This window comes from Myotis myotis, unplaced genomic scaffold, assembly GCF_014108235.1.
Source record: "Myotis myotis isolate mMyoMyo1 unplaced genomic scaffold, mMyoMyo1.p scaffold_m19_p_3, whole genome shotgun sequence".
NCBI classification, from domain to species: domain Eukaryota; kingdom Metazoa; phylum Chordata; class Mammalia; order Chiroptera; family Vespertilionidae; genus Myotis; species Myotis myotis.
Window position 1 is genome coordinate 201,845,958 of NW_023416335.1, and position 18,183 is coordinate 201,864,140.

Consider the following 18,183-nt stretch of genomic DNA (forward strand, 5'->3'; position numbering starts at 1 on the left):
CAACTCTACCTACTCTCTCTTCTCATCAGCTTCTTGGTCATTTTTAGCAAAATCACTCTAGCCAAGGAAAGAAAAGTATTCTTGATCCTGAGTAGGCTTAGAATAGCCATGTACAAAATAATTAAGCACTGCCCCCACCCACAAACAGATCACAGCCCAATTTACTTCCTGACCCAATCCCCCCACCCCCCACCCACCCCCATACACACACACCATCCCCTGTGTGTGTGTCGGGGGCGGGGGGCAGGATTGGGAGTTCATTAGGGGTGCCCTGTGTAACCCACCTGGACAAATCAAAAAAAAAAACAAAAAAAAAAACCTCCTTACTTTTCATAAGACATGTTCAAGAGAATAAGCATCTATAGGAAGTTTCAAGCACGGAAATCCTCAATTTGCAAGTTTGAAAGAACTTGTATCAAAAAAGACTGCCTGACAGGACCCACCCATTGAGTTCAATGGAGCATGAGCTTTCTCCTGTTCTTTCCCTACACCTGTCTCCCCTGATGACTCTTTTATTTGGGGTAAAATTAACCACTTACTTTCAGGGAAATATGCTCTCTGACACTGGAATTAGTGCCCTAATGCAAAGTGAAGAGCGTTTTGTATTATAGTCATAAAAGAGCTAAAGCTCAGAATGACTAAGTGACTTGCCCAAGGTCACACAGCAAGTAAGTGGTAGAGCCTGTAGACCCAGGAATTAGACTTCAGTGCTCATGTTTTCTCCACCGGAGCCTCAGCTTCCATGACAAGTAATATTAACAACATGAGCTGCATTTATTGAGGTCTTGCTATGTGCTGGGACTGTAGAAAACTGCTGCCTTTGAAGAAGTACTGAAATAAACACACACCAGCAAGGAACAGGAGTGGCGTTTGGATTTTTAACCTACTTCTGTCTTCCGTTTGAGACAGGAAAAACAGAACTGTCCATCTTTGGAACTTATTATGGATTCGTGTAAGACTCATGGGCCCAGAGAACTAATTGAGTGATCATCTTTGCAATCAGACCCCTTTATTTAGAGAAGAAAAATATGATCCTCTTAACTTTTCAGATGCCTCTCAGAATTGTCACCTCCTGCGCTCCTTCTAGGTCACAGAAATAGATGTCAATGTCACTATAATATTACCTGCGTGAATATTGGATGTAGACTGCAGCCTAGATCTTACCTATGGCAGTCAGGCATGCTGGATGTTTTAGGAGGGTTCCAGACCTGGCATCCGTCCTGTTGTTATCCATATCAGTGACTTGCCAAACCATGTGGTTGCCATATATAAACCCCCCATATCTGTCCAAATAGTTACCATGAACATCGTGCCACCAAAGGCCAGAGCTTCAGTATGAGCTTGAGCTTGCCCCTGGAATTGCTTTGATTTACGACTATTTCAGCGAGGCTGGTTTCCAAGTTGCAGGGCCTGATCTCAGAGATAGGCATGAGCCCTTTCTCTGTTTAACAGATTGGTTTTGAGAATCCAAGATCCCAAAGATTGAAGTGTGTGTCACCTGTGTTTTGGAAACAAATATCTGCTTAATCACTACTCCATTGCCCGAGGAGAGAATCACAAGCTATGCATGTGCTCCAAAGGAATTCGGATTCCCAGTTGGCGATAGATATCATAAGTTTCTAAACTGGGCATGTTTAGGCACTTGACATGGTATCACTCTGCAGATCTAAGAACAAGACAAAAGGTGGTTTTATGCCAGAGCAGAATGGTGGAGAAGCTGAGGACACCCCAAATTCTCTCATCTAAAAATATTCTGCCACCACTACTCCCATTTCACTACCCTAATCACACACAAGAAAACAGCCACCATTAACATCCAGGTCCTTTCCCTGGGGTCTGAGCCATCCTGGTGTGCCCACTAGTGATGAGGATCCCTCAGACTTCAGGACCCAGAGGAGCCAGCTGGAGGGCAAAGTGCTGTATAGAGAGGCTGAGGCCTAGCTTATCAGAAGAAAAAGAGAAAATTATACGGGTCAGAAGGGGAGAAGCAACTCAGCCTTCCGTGTTTCTCCAGCTCTAATTCTACCAGAGAAATTTCTAGAACTCTGTTCCCCTACACAGTCCTTTAAGTATTTTTGGAGTTACTAGAAGATCTCAAGTGAGCTCATGAACAGGTCTTCCATTCCCCTTTGACTTCTGCTCCATCAGGAGCATTTGCTGCCCCAGCCTCTGCTGCTCACCAAGCCACCTCTACCCACCTTGGCATTCTCACTGCTAGCCTTGGTCTCCTAGCATTGCCAAAGTCTCTTGAAATAACCCCTTCTACTTTATTCTCAGCACTCATTTCCTGAGGACACAGTCAAGGACACCTCAGTGATGGGTGAGACAACACGTCATGCTGAGGCAGCATACACTCATGCTGTCCTAGACACCAGCCACCATCATGACAGTTCTGTGCCTCCTGAAACAAACCTTTGTGCCTCTACTCTTCTCTTAAGTTGAATTCTAACCCAGAAGTTTTCTTGGTTCCCCATATAACCCATCCCTCATCCGATTACACACATTGATTAATGTGTTCATTGTTTAATGTAATCACCATAGCAACCCCACATGGTAAATTATCCTGATATTAAGCCAATCCTTACATCCCCAGGTTTCTCCAAGACACACCAGCCTGGGGATAAATGGGACTAAATTAATAGGAATACACTATATCCCTCTGATTCTGGCCCTGTCTCTGTTGCGAAATCTCGGGTATTCTTGAGAGTTCCCTCTTTCTCTAATTTCCAGTTTTCTACTGCTCTTAAACCCAACTTAAAGGACCAGATTTATTAAATATAATGTCAGGGAGGATATTAGTTATCACTTCCACCTCCAATGACATCTTTCACTCATGCTTTCTGTATCCACTTAAGCTATTAATGCTCTCGATGTCATCAAAGTTGACAACAAGCCAACGTCAGCCATCAAGAAATCATGACCAGACTAGCCAGGATTCTTAGGGTTGCCAGTGATGCTTGCCTAAGTCAATGTGAATAAGCCCAGGAAGGATATTATTGGGTCACATAATTGGAAAAAAATCACAGTAGTACAGTATTCAGGAATTCCAGCCTCCCTTTCTCCCCCTCTCCTCTCTGCTCCCCTTTGTGCTAGCTAATTCCCAAATGGATTCCCTCCTTGTAGTGGCTAAAGTGGTCACTGTGATTGAAGGGCTCCAAATTTATGGCCATGCGTAGCAGGATGATTGAGATTACAAGCTTAGTCACTCAATAGTGCCAGAGTAAAATAGCGCCTGGCAAGATCTGTGACTGCCCCAGCTTGGGTGACATACTTTCCCTGAACTAATACTATGACCGGACGAATATAAACTTAAGTTGATCAAGCCGAGGTCATGTGCCCACCCATGTGTGGGAGAGTGTTGGCTTCAACTGAACTAAATAAAATAGTGTCCCCAGGGGAAAGAAAGAATCTGTCACCAAAATAAGGAGGAGAAGAATTCCAGGAAGGCTAAAGCAACAGAAACCCAAATAGACTGTATTCTGAGATCTTACATCTCTTAGTTCTTTTAGGTTTGCTCAGGAACCCTGATAAAGCCAGATCTGCAAACATGGGGGTGAGAACATCAATGAACTGCAGTGTGAAGATCAGGAGAAACAAAGTAAGGACAGCTCTTGATTCCAACTCAAAGTGGCCTTGGACAAGTCCCTTTCTCTGTGTGAGCCTCATGAACAGATTGGCCTAAATCACTGTCCTTAACTGAGGGCCCTGAGCCCACTGAAGCTTTATTATTGCCCCATGATCTAACATCAACATAAAGTATTAGAACCCTGGAGTCTGTACATCATTCGAGCCCTGATTCCTGCCATGCCCACAGCCAACGTCTTCCTGTGGACTGCTCCATTATAGAAGCCATAGAGTTCTTTCTGCACACACCATTACAAGTTGGCTTTTCTGTCACTTACAACCAAAAGAATCCTAAGTGTGCTACCCAGGGAGTGGCTCTCCTGAGCACTTATCTTGAGAAACGTGATGATACAGTTGTTTAGTGACAGCACGCAAATGCCTAGAAATGCCTGTCCAGCTGGGACAGGCAATGTTGGCACCTACGCTACACACTTGAGGAATTCGGTAAATGAAAATGTGTGTGACAGAAAATATCCTGTCTCTAGTGCCACGGATTATTGACAATTGATCAGACCCCAATCTCCATTCCCCAAAGAGAAAATGAACTTTGAAACATATCCAACACCCATTGCCTAGCAAGATAGAGGGGGCCAATTTTTTTTCCCAGGATATCAGGGAAGCCCGTGCCGTGAGATTCCATCTGATTTGCAAAGCAGCAGGTCTTGTGAACATTAATATGCTGATCAGCTTTCAGAAAACCAACCAAGTGCCAAGCCAAAATAAGGAGACTTATATGGGCTTCTATGAATCAGTTATCTTACTGATTAGTATTTAGTTTCTCTCTAAGGATTAATTCTCTCAGTACAAGGAGAGTACCGAGAATGTGCATGAATTTGCTCACCTTATGAGGAGCTTTGTATGAAGCTAAATACCTGGGGCTTTCATGATATTGTGAAACCCTAATGCCCCAAATGGGCAATTGAGATCTTACATGCAGCTTAGAAGATAAAGCACTTCAAAGACCTTCTTAGAGGTATGAGGGCCTTGGACCTGTTCACCTTTGGGTTTGGGGTTTGACTCCCATTTGGGGCTTGAAGGATCTGAATCCAATTTGTTTAACTACAGAACCACAGCCTCTTCACCACTGCTCTTTCCTGCCTAATACAGCTCCTAGAACAAACAAGAAGCCAACATAATATTTTTAGTGTATTTCCTTCCCCTCTAGAAGAAACCCTAAGGTTAAAAGGTCTACTCCCCGACACTCAGACCAATCTATACATTAGCTTTTAGAAAACCAAATTCAAATGATAAAAGGAATCCATTAGTTAATGTAACTGGATGGCTCGGAAATGAGAGACGCTTCAAGCAAAGCTTGATCCAGCATTCATATTTTGAGATCAGGACTTCATTTCTTTGTGTCCATTTTTAAAGCTTAATATTAGTCTATTTTCTTTGATGTTGGCTCCATTCTTAAGCAGTTTCTCCCTCATCATGTCAGGATGACTGGCAATAGCTCTCAGAACTACATGATTTTTTATTCACATCCAACAGAACTGGAGTCTGTGTCTCAGCATTTCCAGCAAAAATTTTTAGGTTCTCTCTGATTGGTTCCTTCTGAACCAATCATGATGGTAAGGGAGAGTGCAACATGCTGATTGGTCAAGCCAGATTCCATCCTTGGAGCTAGGGGAAATGTCAGTTTTACCCAAACCACATGGCTAGAGAACTTGGGGTACAATAGGTAAGGGGATTAGAGATGGGGGTGGCAATCCCCAAAAGTCCGTTGCAGCCCTCATTTTATACATGAAGCAACAGAAAACAGAGACGTTACATTACTCATTCAGAATCACACAGTGAGCTAAGTGGGAGAAGAAATTAGACTTCAAACCACTGCACTAATGAGCCTTGTTCTCTCTTTACTACATTCAGCTCACTCCCAACTAAAACTGTACAAAAAATGCCTTCGTGGCTCTTGATACTTCTAAAGTTTCTGGGAGAAAAGGCCGAAACACTCTATAGATATGTGGGGGAAAGAGGCACTCCATTCCTCAGAGTAGGTTCAGTGATTTTTAAGAACCAGCAACAATAAAAAAAAGTCCCAGAACCCAGTGCATAGACCTGCTCTTTCATCCCAGCCAGACTGAGCAACACAGGATGCCGGTCAGGGAAAGCAAAGGAGCAAGTCCTGCTTGGGCCCAAGGGCTGAGTCACATTTCGGCCTTTCCCTGCTCCCAGTCCTCCTGCAGGCTATTTGCATTTCACTGTGGAGCCCAGTGACAGCCCATGGACGTGGTCAGGACATTCATGCTCCAGGGAAAATGTGACATACAAATGTGTATGGCCGAGTCACTGCAGTATCTAAGGGGCTCCTTGGAAACTTGGGAAAGTCATGGCTCCTCCCAACCCCACATCTGCTGTTTTATTTATTTATTTATTTATTTATCCACTTGATGAATTGATTTCTCACCCGTTTCAAGTGTTTAATACCCTTCTAGGAACTGTCGTTCTTCCTGTCTTTGGGACCACATCTTCTCAGTTCTGTAGTCCTCCCTGAGTTCTGATTGGCGGTCAGAGTTGAAAGGAAAAGGTGAAGGACACCAGGCTCTGGCCCAGCCTTTTCCCTCTGCCATCCCCTCCAGACACAATTTGTTTTTCTCAAAGAAATCTCCTGATTGGTTTGAAAGGCAGCTTTACTTCCAGAATAAATAATACTCATGGGAAGTGGCGAAGGGAGGGCAGAGCTGGGAGTTGACAGTGCCTATAAGCCCAGAGCTGGGAGGAAGGAGTGGGATCTCTGGACAGGGACAGATATGGAACAGATGGGAACCTTGGCCCACTATCTGACTATGAAGCAGGCCCTGGCCCCAGGGGACTGGGGCCTTCATTGGGCAGGAGGAGTGACAGTAAGAAGGGAGAAGTCTGGGCTTGTCTTTGCTGGCAGAGAAGTCAGGTTTGGACAGGTCAGAAGGGAATGACTGCTAGGGTTATATCTACATAGTTCTGTGGACAGAGAGAAGGTTACTAGTATCCAGGACACAGAAATTGTCATCGTCCCTGCCTCTTACAATGACTGAGGTCTAATAAGATAACATAGGGTGCATACTCAAGAAATGGTAGCTACATTAGCATTTCAAGAGCATTATATTTGCTTCATTGACATGGTTAGGTTCCATCACAACTACCTCTTTTCAAGGTGGAAAAATCAGAACCCAGATCAGATCTCATGGTCGTCCCCCCCTTCCCCCGCCCCCGCCCCCCGCCAGCCCCCTCATTTTGCCTGGTGGCTTTTTGGGCACTGAGGCTGATAATGTTTTCTTTTCCGCTGTCCCGTCATCATAGAACTTGGCTTTCTGATATCATAAAAGCCCTCTTGCCAGGACAACCAATTAGGCAGCAGTGGATGGAGGAGGCTGCACCTCAAGGGTTCATTTTTTCCATTTGTCTTCCAAGAGCAGTGATGGTTGCTTTCCAGAGCCACAGAAGCTCCATCTGTGTATAACCCTCCAACAGAATGATTTACAGACATCTCTTTAGGGGTGCCTTGCCCACTGTGTGGGTTCAGTAGTGTCTAAATCACCCTCTGGGTTCTTTCTTCCATTTGTAACACACCTGGACCCTTTGTGTCCGCCCTCTAAGCTGTCATCCTGTGGTTCCTCGGCAATTGCCAACTGGTTTTTCATATTAGCCCAAGAAAAACATCATTAGGAAGGGTGAGCCTGTGGCCAAATCCATTGCTTAATGGTCTGCATAGCCAAACAGAAATAAATTGGAGGTGTCTGAGCTGAAGACCTCTCTACGAGCAAGGAAAGTGAAACTTGACCCTTTCAACAGGAAAAATGGCAGGGTTGTCATTATTGCATTGCAGGAAGTTTTTCCTGAATAAGATCACTGAACGATGCTATAGAAAAGAAGACCATTTTCTCTATGAGGTAGAGTGGCCATATTATCAGTTTTTTATTAAAATTCTTGTTCCCCATAGAATGGCTTCTTTGGTAACTGGCTCTATTTCTTAGCAGAGCTGCAAAATTAAGGAGAAGGCAGTTTAATGTCACCCAATTCTTCACCTCTACCTCTAAGCACTCACCCGTCTTCCATAACCACCCCACCCCTACCTCTATCCACCTCTACACACCTAGTTTCACTGTCTTACAATCCCATGGACACACAAGCAGAAAAACCAAGTTACTCACAAGGGTGAAATTCATACTAGCACTAAATATCTCAACAGCATAAGGCAGAGGATCAGAAATTTTGAGGAAATAAATGGTGACCCAAGAATTTTACACATGAGGAAGTTGTCCAAATACAAACGTATCAGCCAAGATAAAACATACCAAAAAGAAAGAAAAGAAAAAATTAGAGATAGCTTAGGAGTCCTTTAAAAAAATAAAGAGTTTTCTATCAAATCTAGCCAACCAAAAGATGAATCAAAATAAAGAACTCAGAAAAAGAAAAATCAGATATTTTTTAAAAGAATATATGGTGAACATCAATATATCAAAAATATAGCAAAAGCTATTTAGCTACAATAATTTTGGCTTAAAATTTAAAAATAATAAAAAAAACAATGCAAGCCTTAGCATTAGCATTAGCATTCTTTGGCTTGTAGAACTCCAATCTCTGCCTCCACGATCATCTTGCCTTCTTCTCTGTGTATCTCCCTGTGTCCTCACCTTTTCTTATAAGGACACCAGTCACTGCATTTAAGACCCATCCTAAATCCATAATGACTTCATCTGGAGATCTTCAACAAATTATTTTTATAAACATGTTATTTCCAAATAATGTGAGAGGCTCTGGGTGGACATCAATTGGGGGAGGGGGTGGTAGCGCTATTAAACCCAGTATAAGCCCTGAATAACTCAACAGAGGACTCAAACCCATGGCCTCAGGTTCATTAGCTACCACAGGGCTCAGCCCCTCTAGCTGAGCCAGTACAGTCACTACTCATATTGCTCTTGACAACCCAGACCCTTCAGCTCCTCCACACCCTGCCAACGGTCACTGCAGGATGGCGGTCTGCACTTCTTGTGCCTATAGAGATGATACAGAAAGGAAAGCCTAGTGCTGCCAGATAATATAGGAGATCTTTCTTGGAAGAAACTGGCCCGTGATATTTTGCAGTGAACTTGGGAAGGGGCTCTCCTAAGCTCTTCCTAACAGCAATTCAAAAGTTGACAGTGCCTATAAAGCCCAGCGATAGGGAGCTTCTTGGTGACATTCCAAACCTTGGAATCTTTCTAAGCTTTCAAAACTGGACCTGGAGGCCAAAATTGATAGTGTCCTGGAACTCCTTCAGTTTATGTCCAGTTCAATTAAAGAACATGGAAAAGTCACTTTCTCTACAGAGAAACCTGCTGATTGTGGTTGCAAGAATGTCATTGCTAGGTGATGCAATGGGAGTTTCAAAGAAGGCCCCAAAAGAGGCCTACACACACACACACACACACACACACACACTGCCTCTTCATCTTGTAAGCCAACTCTTACCACAAGAGGAACCTGGAACCTGTGGTTCTTTACCTACTTTGCATACCTGGGAAAGATTCACACACAGCTGAATCCAGATGTTTAGACTCTGGAAACTTGATTATGCCTACAGGTCTCATCAAGCTTGAGTAGTAATAAAGCAGATTAATTCATGCCTACCACTCAGTTAGTTTCAACTCCATAGGGAGAAAAGGTTTTGGCACTTCAGAAATCCCAAGAGTATCCCCCCAACAATAACTTGTCCAAAGTCAAACAGCCAGGAAGTGTGTAGATGCGAGATTTGCACCCAACGTCTGAGCTTTAATTGCTACTCGACATTGACAACAAGAAGGAAACTGAGTCCCAAGGAGGTGAGGCAGAAGACACATCATAATAGGCCTTGTAGAAAGTGGGGGATGTTTGTATTTTACCACAAGGGCTGTAGGGAGCCACCTATGTGGTTCAAGCAAGGAGAGGAGACACTCCCACCTGCAATAAATGTGTGCTAGATCCCCATGGTTAAGACTTGGTGTTAGGATTTTCTTCCCAACGAAAGAGTATCTGAGAAAACAATATTGTTACTGGCTTTGAAAGCTATTCGTGACCTATGAGGTTGAGGAATGGCAGTGTTCATTATTGTTGTTTGTTCTTAAAGGAGAAACATATCTAAGTGAGTGGGTTGTTTTGTTTTTGTTTGACTTCCTCATTCTTGAGAAGTCAGGCAGGTCAGTGCGGCAGACCGGGAATGTGTGTGGTCCACCTTGGCCTGGCCAATGCATCCAGCCGACCCAGACTTTGCCGGTACCTGCTGGTCTTCTGCCTCACTAAGCTCAGGATCAAGCCCACGTGCACAACTTGATTATCATCATCCACTTCCGCATCATAATTAACAATTTCCTCTGCCACCTATGTCAACGAGCCACCTGGCATGGTCAACCTCAAATAATTTTGTAACAAGCCTGTGAGGTGGGTACTATTATGATTTCCATTTTACAGTTGAAGAAATTGAGGTGTGGAAAGTTTAAACAATTAGGCCAAGGTTAAACAAGTAGGATTTGGCAGAGCAGGAATTTGAACCTTGATCTGTTTGATGCCAGACCTCAAGGCTACACTTTCTACATGGGAGGTGTTTATGATTGGTGTCAAGGCTACCAGAGGTATCTTTTGTACAATGTTTGGGGTGTGGTTGGAAATGGGGATAGCTTTGATAGGCATAAGGTTTAAACTCCTTGGTTCAGAGGCATGTGGAGAACCCCCCCACCACCACCACCACCTACCACTATCCCCCTCACTCACCTCCACCCCCTCTACATAATGGTACCTTAAAAACAGAAAATGTTCTCAAGGAGCTTCAAGTCTCAGCTCATTCAGAATATTGTCAAAACATCAATTTAGTCATCTGATATGCCAAATAGATAAAGACATTTGCATTTTTATCTTTAAACATAGTTTACATAACAGAAGTAAGGGCAATGGCTATTGATTCAAAGCAATTCAGTGTTTATGGGACCTATATTATGCACTGGACACAGAAATGAATGAGGCACAACCATTGCCCTAACAAGGCCTACTGAGCACGGTAAGGACAGGGATTAGAACTCATTAAACTACCACATCCAGATTTAATAGATGCCATAGGAATGGGGTATTCATTGGAGCACAGAAGCCTGAGCAGTCACTTCTATTCAGAACTTAAGGAATGCTTCACAGAGGTGGACATATTAGAATTTAGCCTTGAAGGATGAGAAGAGTTGGATTATAGGGAAGGATATTCTAGAGAGGGGAATAGCTTGAAGAGCAAAAGTGTGAGCAGACACACAAAAAAAGTGTAAGGTATATATGAGACCTGTGAGAAATGTATTTCTGGGATGTAGAGGACAGATGGAGATTTTGCTAGGGAAATAGGCAGGGCTCAGATCATGGAGCGCCTTGCATGCCAAAATAATGAGCTTAGACATGATCTTGTGGGTTATGCTTAACCACTAGAGAGTTTTAGAAGCAATGAGAATAATCATTTGGTGAGTACTTTTGGAAGCACGCATTGATGTCTGGGTGGAGAGTATACTGGAGGGTATAGACTAGAGGTGAGGGTAAGAGAATACTTAGGAGGCTATGTAATAATCCAAGTTATAGATAACAAGGGCCTAAATCCTAGTAATGGCAGAGGAATAGAGAAGAGGGCTGGTAGTGCACAGATGTCTCTGGGGTTGAAGTTTGATGATTAATTGGTCACAGAGGTAAGAGAGTGGGAAGAGAAGACCCTAAGGTCTCCCATGTCTGTGAAAGGGTGGAGGGCTATTGATGTCATGGATCAAGATAGGAAACCAGAGCCCTAACCAGTTTGGCTCAGTGGATAGAGTGTTGGCCTGCAGACTGAGGGGTCCCGGGTTCGATTCTGGTCAACGGCATGTACCTTGGTTGCGGGCACATCCCCAGTAGGAGGTGTGCAGGAGGCAGCTGATCGATGTTTCTCTCTCATCAATGTTTCTAACTCTCTATCCCTCTCCCTTCCTCTCTGTAAAAAAATCAATAAAATATATTTTAAAAAAATAAAGATAGGAAACCCGAAAGAGAAGTAGGGTGGAGAATGGGGAAGATAAAGGGTTCTGTGGGGGATATGCTGCATTTGAAGCATTGCAGGACAGACAGGAAATTGGAAAGCAGTTGGAAGAGAAGACTGAGTCTCTGAAGAGAAAGGTAGGAATGTGAGTCATCAGCATTTCATGGTAGCTGAAGGTTTGGGAGAAAGGAGCTCCCAGTGGATACAGAAATTGCCACAAGAGCAGGGAGGGCAGGACCCGAGGGAAATTTGTATTTATGGCACTATTAGAGAAAGAGGAGCAAGAGATGGAGATTAAAAAGTAACTAAAGAGGGAGTAGGAGAAACAAGAGAAAGAGGTAGGATGGAAGGCGTAAAGGTGTTCTAAGACTTGTGTCAAACGGCATAGAGAGATTGAGCATCAGTGTTCTGAGTCACCTGGAGATATTGTTAAAATGCTGACTGTGAATCAGTAGGGCCAAGGGTGGGACCCAAGATCTGCATTTCTAACAAACTTCCAGGTGCTGCCCTTGATCCTGGGTCCATGGACCATGCTTTTTGAACTAGCAAAAGAGTAGAATGAAGACAGAGAGGAGCCATAAAATTTGGCAATTAGATCACTGGGGACTTTTGTGGGGTTTCTAACAAAGTGACAGAGGTTAAAGCCAAATAATAGATTTGGGTGCAGAGTGATTGAGACACTGGGGGAAATCAAAGCAAGAATGGAACTAAGCTCATCCAGAGGGTCATCCATGAAGAAGAGATACGAGGCAGTGACTGCAGAGCAAGGCAAAGGCAGGGGAAGATTTTAGGAGAATGGGAAGCATTTGAGCCTGTTTGTTGGATGGTGAGGGAGGCAGTGAAGGGGAGGTGACGATCATTCTAGAGAAAGTGGGAGGTCATGTTATACTAAGTGGTTGATCTTTGTCTTCTTACCTCCTCCAAAGACACCTCTTCTCAGACAAAAGGGAAAGAGGGGAGGCTGGGCAAAGAAACAGGTAGATTTTTGAGAAAGCAAAGTAATGAATTTCATAACTAATGTCCTTTATTTTCTCAAAGAAGTGAGAACTAAAGTTATCTGCTGAGAAAAAGAGCTGAATTGGTTTTGGAGGATATGAGAGAATAGTAATGATTCAGAATGCCCCATGAAGAATGGGAAATGATAAGATGCTGATAAAAACAAACAAAACAAAACAAAAAAACACAAGATAAGATTGGGACAATAAAGATGAAGTACGAGAAAAATGACAATTCCTATTAATCCTATTTATATAATAACCCATTACATATGTAATATTCTATTTAGCATGCAAGAATTAGTTGTAGGACCTCAATGTCCAGGAAATGTTAGCGTTGTTAAACTTCTCTTTTTCTTGGAACAGAATTGCCAAAACCATAGAGTGAATGCTGCACAAGCAATATAACGTGTTTGCCTTTATTTCAGAGAAATCTTCAGTGGCTGCTGCTCCAGGCTCTGGGTGTAGGCCTCCGAGACTCCACAGACAAGAATTTCCCTATACCTCCTCATTTTTTCAAATTTAATTCAGGTACCAGTGACACCAATTTCAGTCCATTCTCCTATTTTATAAGAAGCAAATCCTTTTTCACACGCTTCTCTTTTGCAAAGATCTCTAAGTAACAGGGGCCTATGAGATGAAATTTTATAAGTGATACCATCCTCTTCTCTCTGGGTGAAAAAGCAAGTCACTTTGGAAGGGTTTCTTATGGGGTTTGGGAATATATTATTTGAGGGGCCTCCCTTTGCCCATGTGAGACCCGAAGGCTGTCGCCCTGGCCCCAGAAAAAAGGAGTGTGAGACCCAAAGGCTGATTCCCTGGCCCCAGAAAAAAGGAGAAAAAGAAGTGTTTGTGGCTCTTCTTCTCTGTGGTTTTCTGAAGCTTCGCAGCACTTTTGCTTCTCTTGGCACCAGAGCTCTGGAGAAGGGGTTGATTGAATTGCACAAAGAGCCCAGGAGTCTCCTGGGAAGAAAGGGCCTGAGACTGAGACTTTCAACTCCTTTTCCATGAAATTCAAAATTGGGAATCTGCCAGGCATGGCCCTCATGGAGGAATATTGACAAGGAAAAGTCACCAAGAATCTGCAAAGTCTCAGAATCTCTCAGGAATCTGACCACTTCTCACCTCCACCATGACCACCCTGGTCTGACACCAGTCTGTCTCTTCTGGATTATTGCAGTTGCCTTTTCATTGTTCCCCCTATTCAACCCCTGGACGCCAACACTCCATGTTCAAGACTGCAGCAGAGCGATGCTTTTACAACTTGAAAACTTAAGTCATCTCTGGTCACTCTCGTGCTCACATCTCTCCAATACTTTCCCTCTCGCTTAGAGAAAAGGGCTTCTTATAATCATCCACAAGGTCCTAGGGGAATAGGATCTCATCTGTTGTTTTACTTCATCTCCAGCTACTTGCTAGAGCCTCACTGTCTGCTTGCTCACGCAGGCCACCCACATCACAGACTCCGGGCCTTGGCACTCTCTGTTCCCTCTGCCTGGAATGTTCTTCCCTCCTTCTGCTCAACTTCAGTTTTTATTCAAATGTCATCCTCCTCCTAAAGCCTTAACTTACAACCTATTATACTTGCAACCCCATGTTGTCCTTCATTTCCAATCTACCATCCCTGCTTTTTTCTCCCCGACACTAATCACATTCTAATAACCTATATAACCAGTTACGTGGCTTATTGGCTATGTCCCTCCACTGAATGGAAGCTCGTGGAAGTCTGGATTGTTGTCTGCTTTGCTCACTTTTGTATTCTCAGTGGAAAGTGCCTGGTACATATTAGACACTTGATAAATATTACTTTAATGACTATACCCAGGACCCAAGCCCAATGTAAGAGCCTAAAGCATGCATTACAAGCCCCAGTGCATGTAGAGGCTGGGCAGGCAGTGACCAAGAAAACTGCAAATGGTGGGAAGTAGGATACACAGTGAGTCCCTGCCAGTCAGATGCTTGGCCTCAGCTGATTGTTGCTGGGGAACAGTGTAGGCCAGATCTTCACATTTTTCAGAGAAACCAGAAATATGATCTTTATATGAAATACCAAGATTTTGTTATTGATGACTAGGGGTCTGGTCTAAGAGCTCAAGGAAAATGGCCTAGCCCTATAGGGCATGTGGCTGAGGCCAGAAGTCCCTCCAGATCTGCCCATCCTGCCTAAGTGAGAGAAGGGGATTAGAGATGTCATTCAGGGTCACCCACCCTCTGGGCTTCAGTGTCCTCATCTGTAAATGAAGACCTCAAAAGAGATAGTCTCACCCGGCCAGCATGGCTCAGTAGATGAGTGTCAACCTATGAACCAGGAGGTCATGGTTTGATTCCTGGGTTGCGGGCTAGATCCCCAGTGTTGGGTGTGCAGGAGGCAGTCAATCAATGACTCTCTCTCATCATTGATGTTTCTATCTCTCTCTTCCTCTCCTTTCCACTTTGAAATCAATGAAAAATATATTAATTTTGTTTTTTAAAAAAAGAAGAGATAGCCTCTACAATCCTTTCCTACTCTTGGGGTACTAATAGGGCACCCTCCACTCACCCACATCAGAGGGACAGAGATTTACCCACCATGACCTCCATCCTCAAGGAGCTCATAGTCTGATGGGGAAAACTGGAAACACGTGGTAAGATTAAGCCACAGAACAAGATATATGTTCTCAGTGTAAAGTGGAGGGAGTGGAGCTTGAAAATTAGCTGTCACCTTCGGGTTCAGAGAAGATCACTGTGTGACGGGATGGTCTGGAAGGATTTCTAGCAAGAAGTGGACTTGACTCTATTTTGATGTAAGTAGAGCACCTAGGATCAGGACAGTAGGGTATTAGGCAAATTCCAAACCATTTTCATTCATTTAACAAATGCATGCTGAGCCCCTGCTTAGTCTCCCCTTCTTAGAAAAGTGAACAAGTCCACCATTGTCCCTCTGTCTTCTGGACAAATAACCAGTTCCTTTTCAAAGGAATCCCAATTTCAGTCCTGTTGTTTTTCATATTAGCTTCAGTAACTTAGCTTCACTTTCTTCACAAAGGCTTCCAATGTGCCCCCTTAGCCCTCATGCTTACTCCTAGTGTGATATTAATGTCATATCTGTCTATTTGTTGGTCCCTCCAGCTAAATGAGCATCTCTCAGAAGGCAGAGATAATTTATTACTCATGTCTTTATCCCCATCCTCTAGCAATATGCTTGGGAGTCAACACATTTGTGATGGGGAGAAAGACAAAGAAAATACTCACTTTCTACCTCACCCTACAACCTCTCTTTCATCAAGAAAATTCTAACTTAGGTCATTCATCATCTTCCCCCTTATTTAATTTTTTATAAATGTATCTTATTAACTTTTTACAGAGAGGAAGGGAGAGGGATAGAGATTTAGAAACATCGATGAGAGAGAAACATTGATCAGCTGTCTCCTGCACACCCCCTACTGGGAATGTGCCAGCAACTAAGGTACATGCTCTTGACCAGAATTGAATCTTGGACCTTTCAGCTCATAGGCAGTTGCTCTATCCACTGAGCCAAACCAGCTAGGGCTATTTTATAAGAGTTATTTTTAGCCTTTAAGTTACTGGACATTATTACACAGGTCAGGATAACAAGTGGGGTACAAATATAAGAAACAGGAGCAAATAAATGTTTACACTAGAGAAAGAGCTATTGGTAAGACCAAGAAAGGCCCCAAAGATGGGAAGGAGGAGGAAAGAGCCAAGAGTCATCACATGGCTTGGCTTTTAGCAGAGATTTTGACAGAAAAGTCAGAACAAGTATTGAAGAGAAAAAGGGCCTGGGGCCAGCTGTGAAGTTTAGGAGACATTGAAAGTGATGGAAGTGGTAAAAGAGGATTTTAAGAAATGTTGCTGAGATCTAGGAATTGGATCTCCTGTAATATTATTCAAGAGATTGAAACCAAGGGTCCTTATGACTGATTAAATTTAACTTTAAATCCTGGCTCTAGAAATTATTCTCTCTCTCTCTCTCTCTCTCTCTCTCTCTCTCTCTCTCTCTCTTTCTCCCTATTCTCTCTCTCTCTCTCTCTCTCTCTCTCTCTCTCTCTCTCTCTCTCTCTCTCTCTCTCTTTCTCCCTCAGAGACCAGATAATCAGCAATCCCCAAGGCAGCAGAAGAAAATAGCTCACATAGTCAGGAGCTCTGTCAGGCTATAGATAACATCTTGACCTAAGTTAAGTTTCAGCTCCTGAGCCCTCAGGTGGAACAGATCCCCTGGCTACTTTCCCATGAAACCAGACAGAGGGGCCACAGAACAGACCTCAGAACTGTCCTTAAGATCTGAAGAAATGATGTATTACTCTTACCTCATCTCCAACCAATCAGCTTCCAGCAAGACTCTGAATTCCTTAACCCACAATGTCTTGTGATTTCTGCCCTATATACTAATAGTCTGTAACCTACACACCATGGGGGAGTTGGAGCTTTTGAGCACTAGTATCCTGGGTGGCACCATTCATCAGTGAAATAGCCAACATTTCTCCACTGCAATTCTTGGTGTCTAGTGTGTGGCTCTGCTAGTTCCAGGTGGACAAAATCTTTCTGTTCAATAACAAGATACCCAAGGAGATTGAAATAGCATTTAAGAAACGTTGTTTGTTAAACTATTCTTTATCCATTGTGATACCATGTAAAAACTAGGCAATGGATGCTTCCAGCTTATCTCTGGGTAACAAACATATGTTCAAAGAATTAGTTCATGAATGAGAAATTTCCAGGTTGTCTAGTGTACAGCAAGGTTTAGTTTATGTGAACCACTGAAACTTATTCCAAGCTGTTAGGTCATGTTGAAGAAGTTAGGCTCTGGAACCAGTTTCCTGGGTTCATGTGCTTACTAGCTGGATAACTCATGTAAGTTGCTTTACTTTATTGAGGCTCCATGTCATCATTTATTAAGGGAATAAGAGTATCTATTAGTTAGGATTAACATGTAGACTATGAGTTAATCCATGCAAAGCTCTTAGGACAGGCCCTGATATATAGTAAGCATTTCATTAATATTATTTTTTATTATTTGTGTGTGGTTGTGTAACTGGACAATCAATGGGTCCACACTGCCTGTCACTATTTGAGCCAATTAAGCAGAGACAGGGTTGAATCCTATATGAGTGTTTATTCTAATACTGCTAGCAGTATGGGAGAGCAGCAGGTAATCCACAAAAATCTGTTCTGTACTCCATCATATTACTTATCCTATATAATAAAAGGCTAATATGCAAATCAACTGAACCGTGGAACGACTGGTCGCTATGATGCGCACTGACCACAAGGGGGCAGGCGATCAATGCAGGAGCTGCCCCCTGATGGTCAGTGCACTCCCACAGAGGAAGTGCTACTCAGTCAGAAGCCGGGCTGGTGAGTGCAGCATCTTCCCCCTCCACAGCAGCACTAAGGACCCCTCAGGGGAAGCTGGCAGGTGGATATCCCCCAAGGGGTCCCAGACTGGGAGAGAGCACAGGTTGGGCTGAGGGACCCCCTCAGTGCACGAATGTCATGCACCAGGCCTCTAGTATTGGACAGAAGGACAAAGATTACATAGGAAGTTGACAAAAGGGTATGCCAAATGGGCAGTTTATAGGTAATGCAGGCTGGAGA

General features: G+C 43.5%; 1 long non-coding RNA gene across 1 annotated transcript in view; it reads right to left on the bottom strand.

Annotated features, from left to right (window-relative positions):
- Positions 1 to 18,183, bottom strand: part of LOC118652115 — a 76,963-nt gene that overhangs the window by 40,313 nt on the left and 18,467 nt on the right. The window lies entirely within an intron of this gene.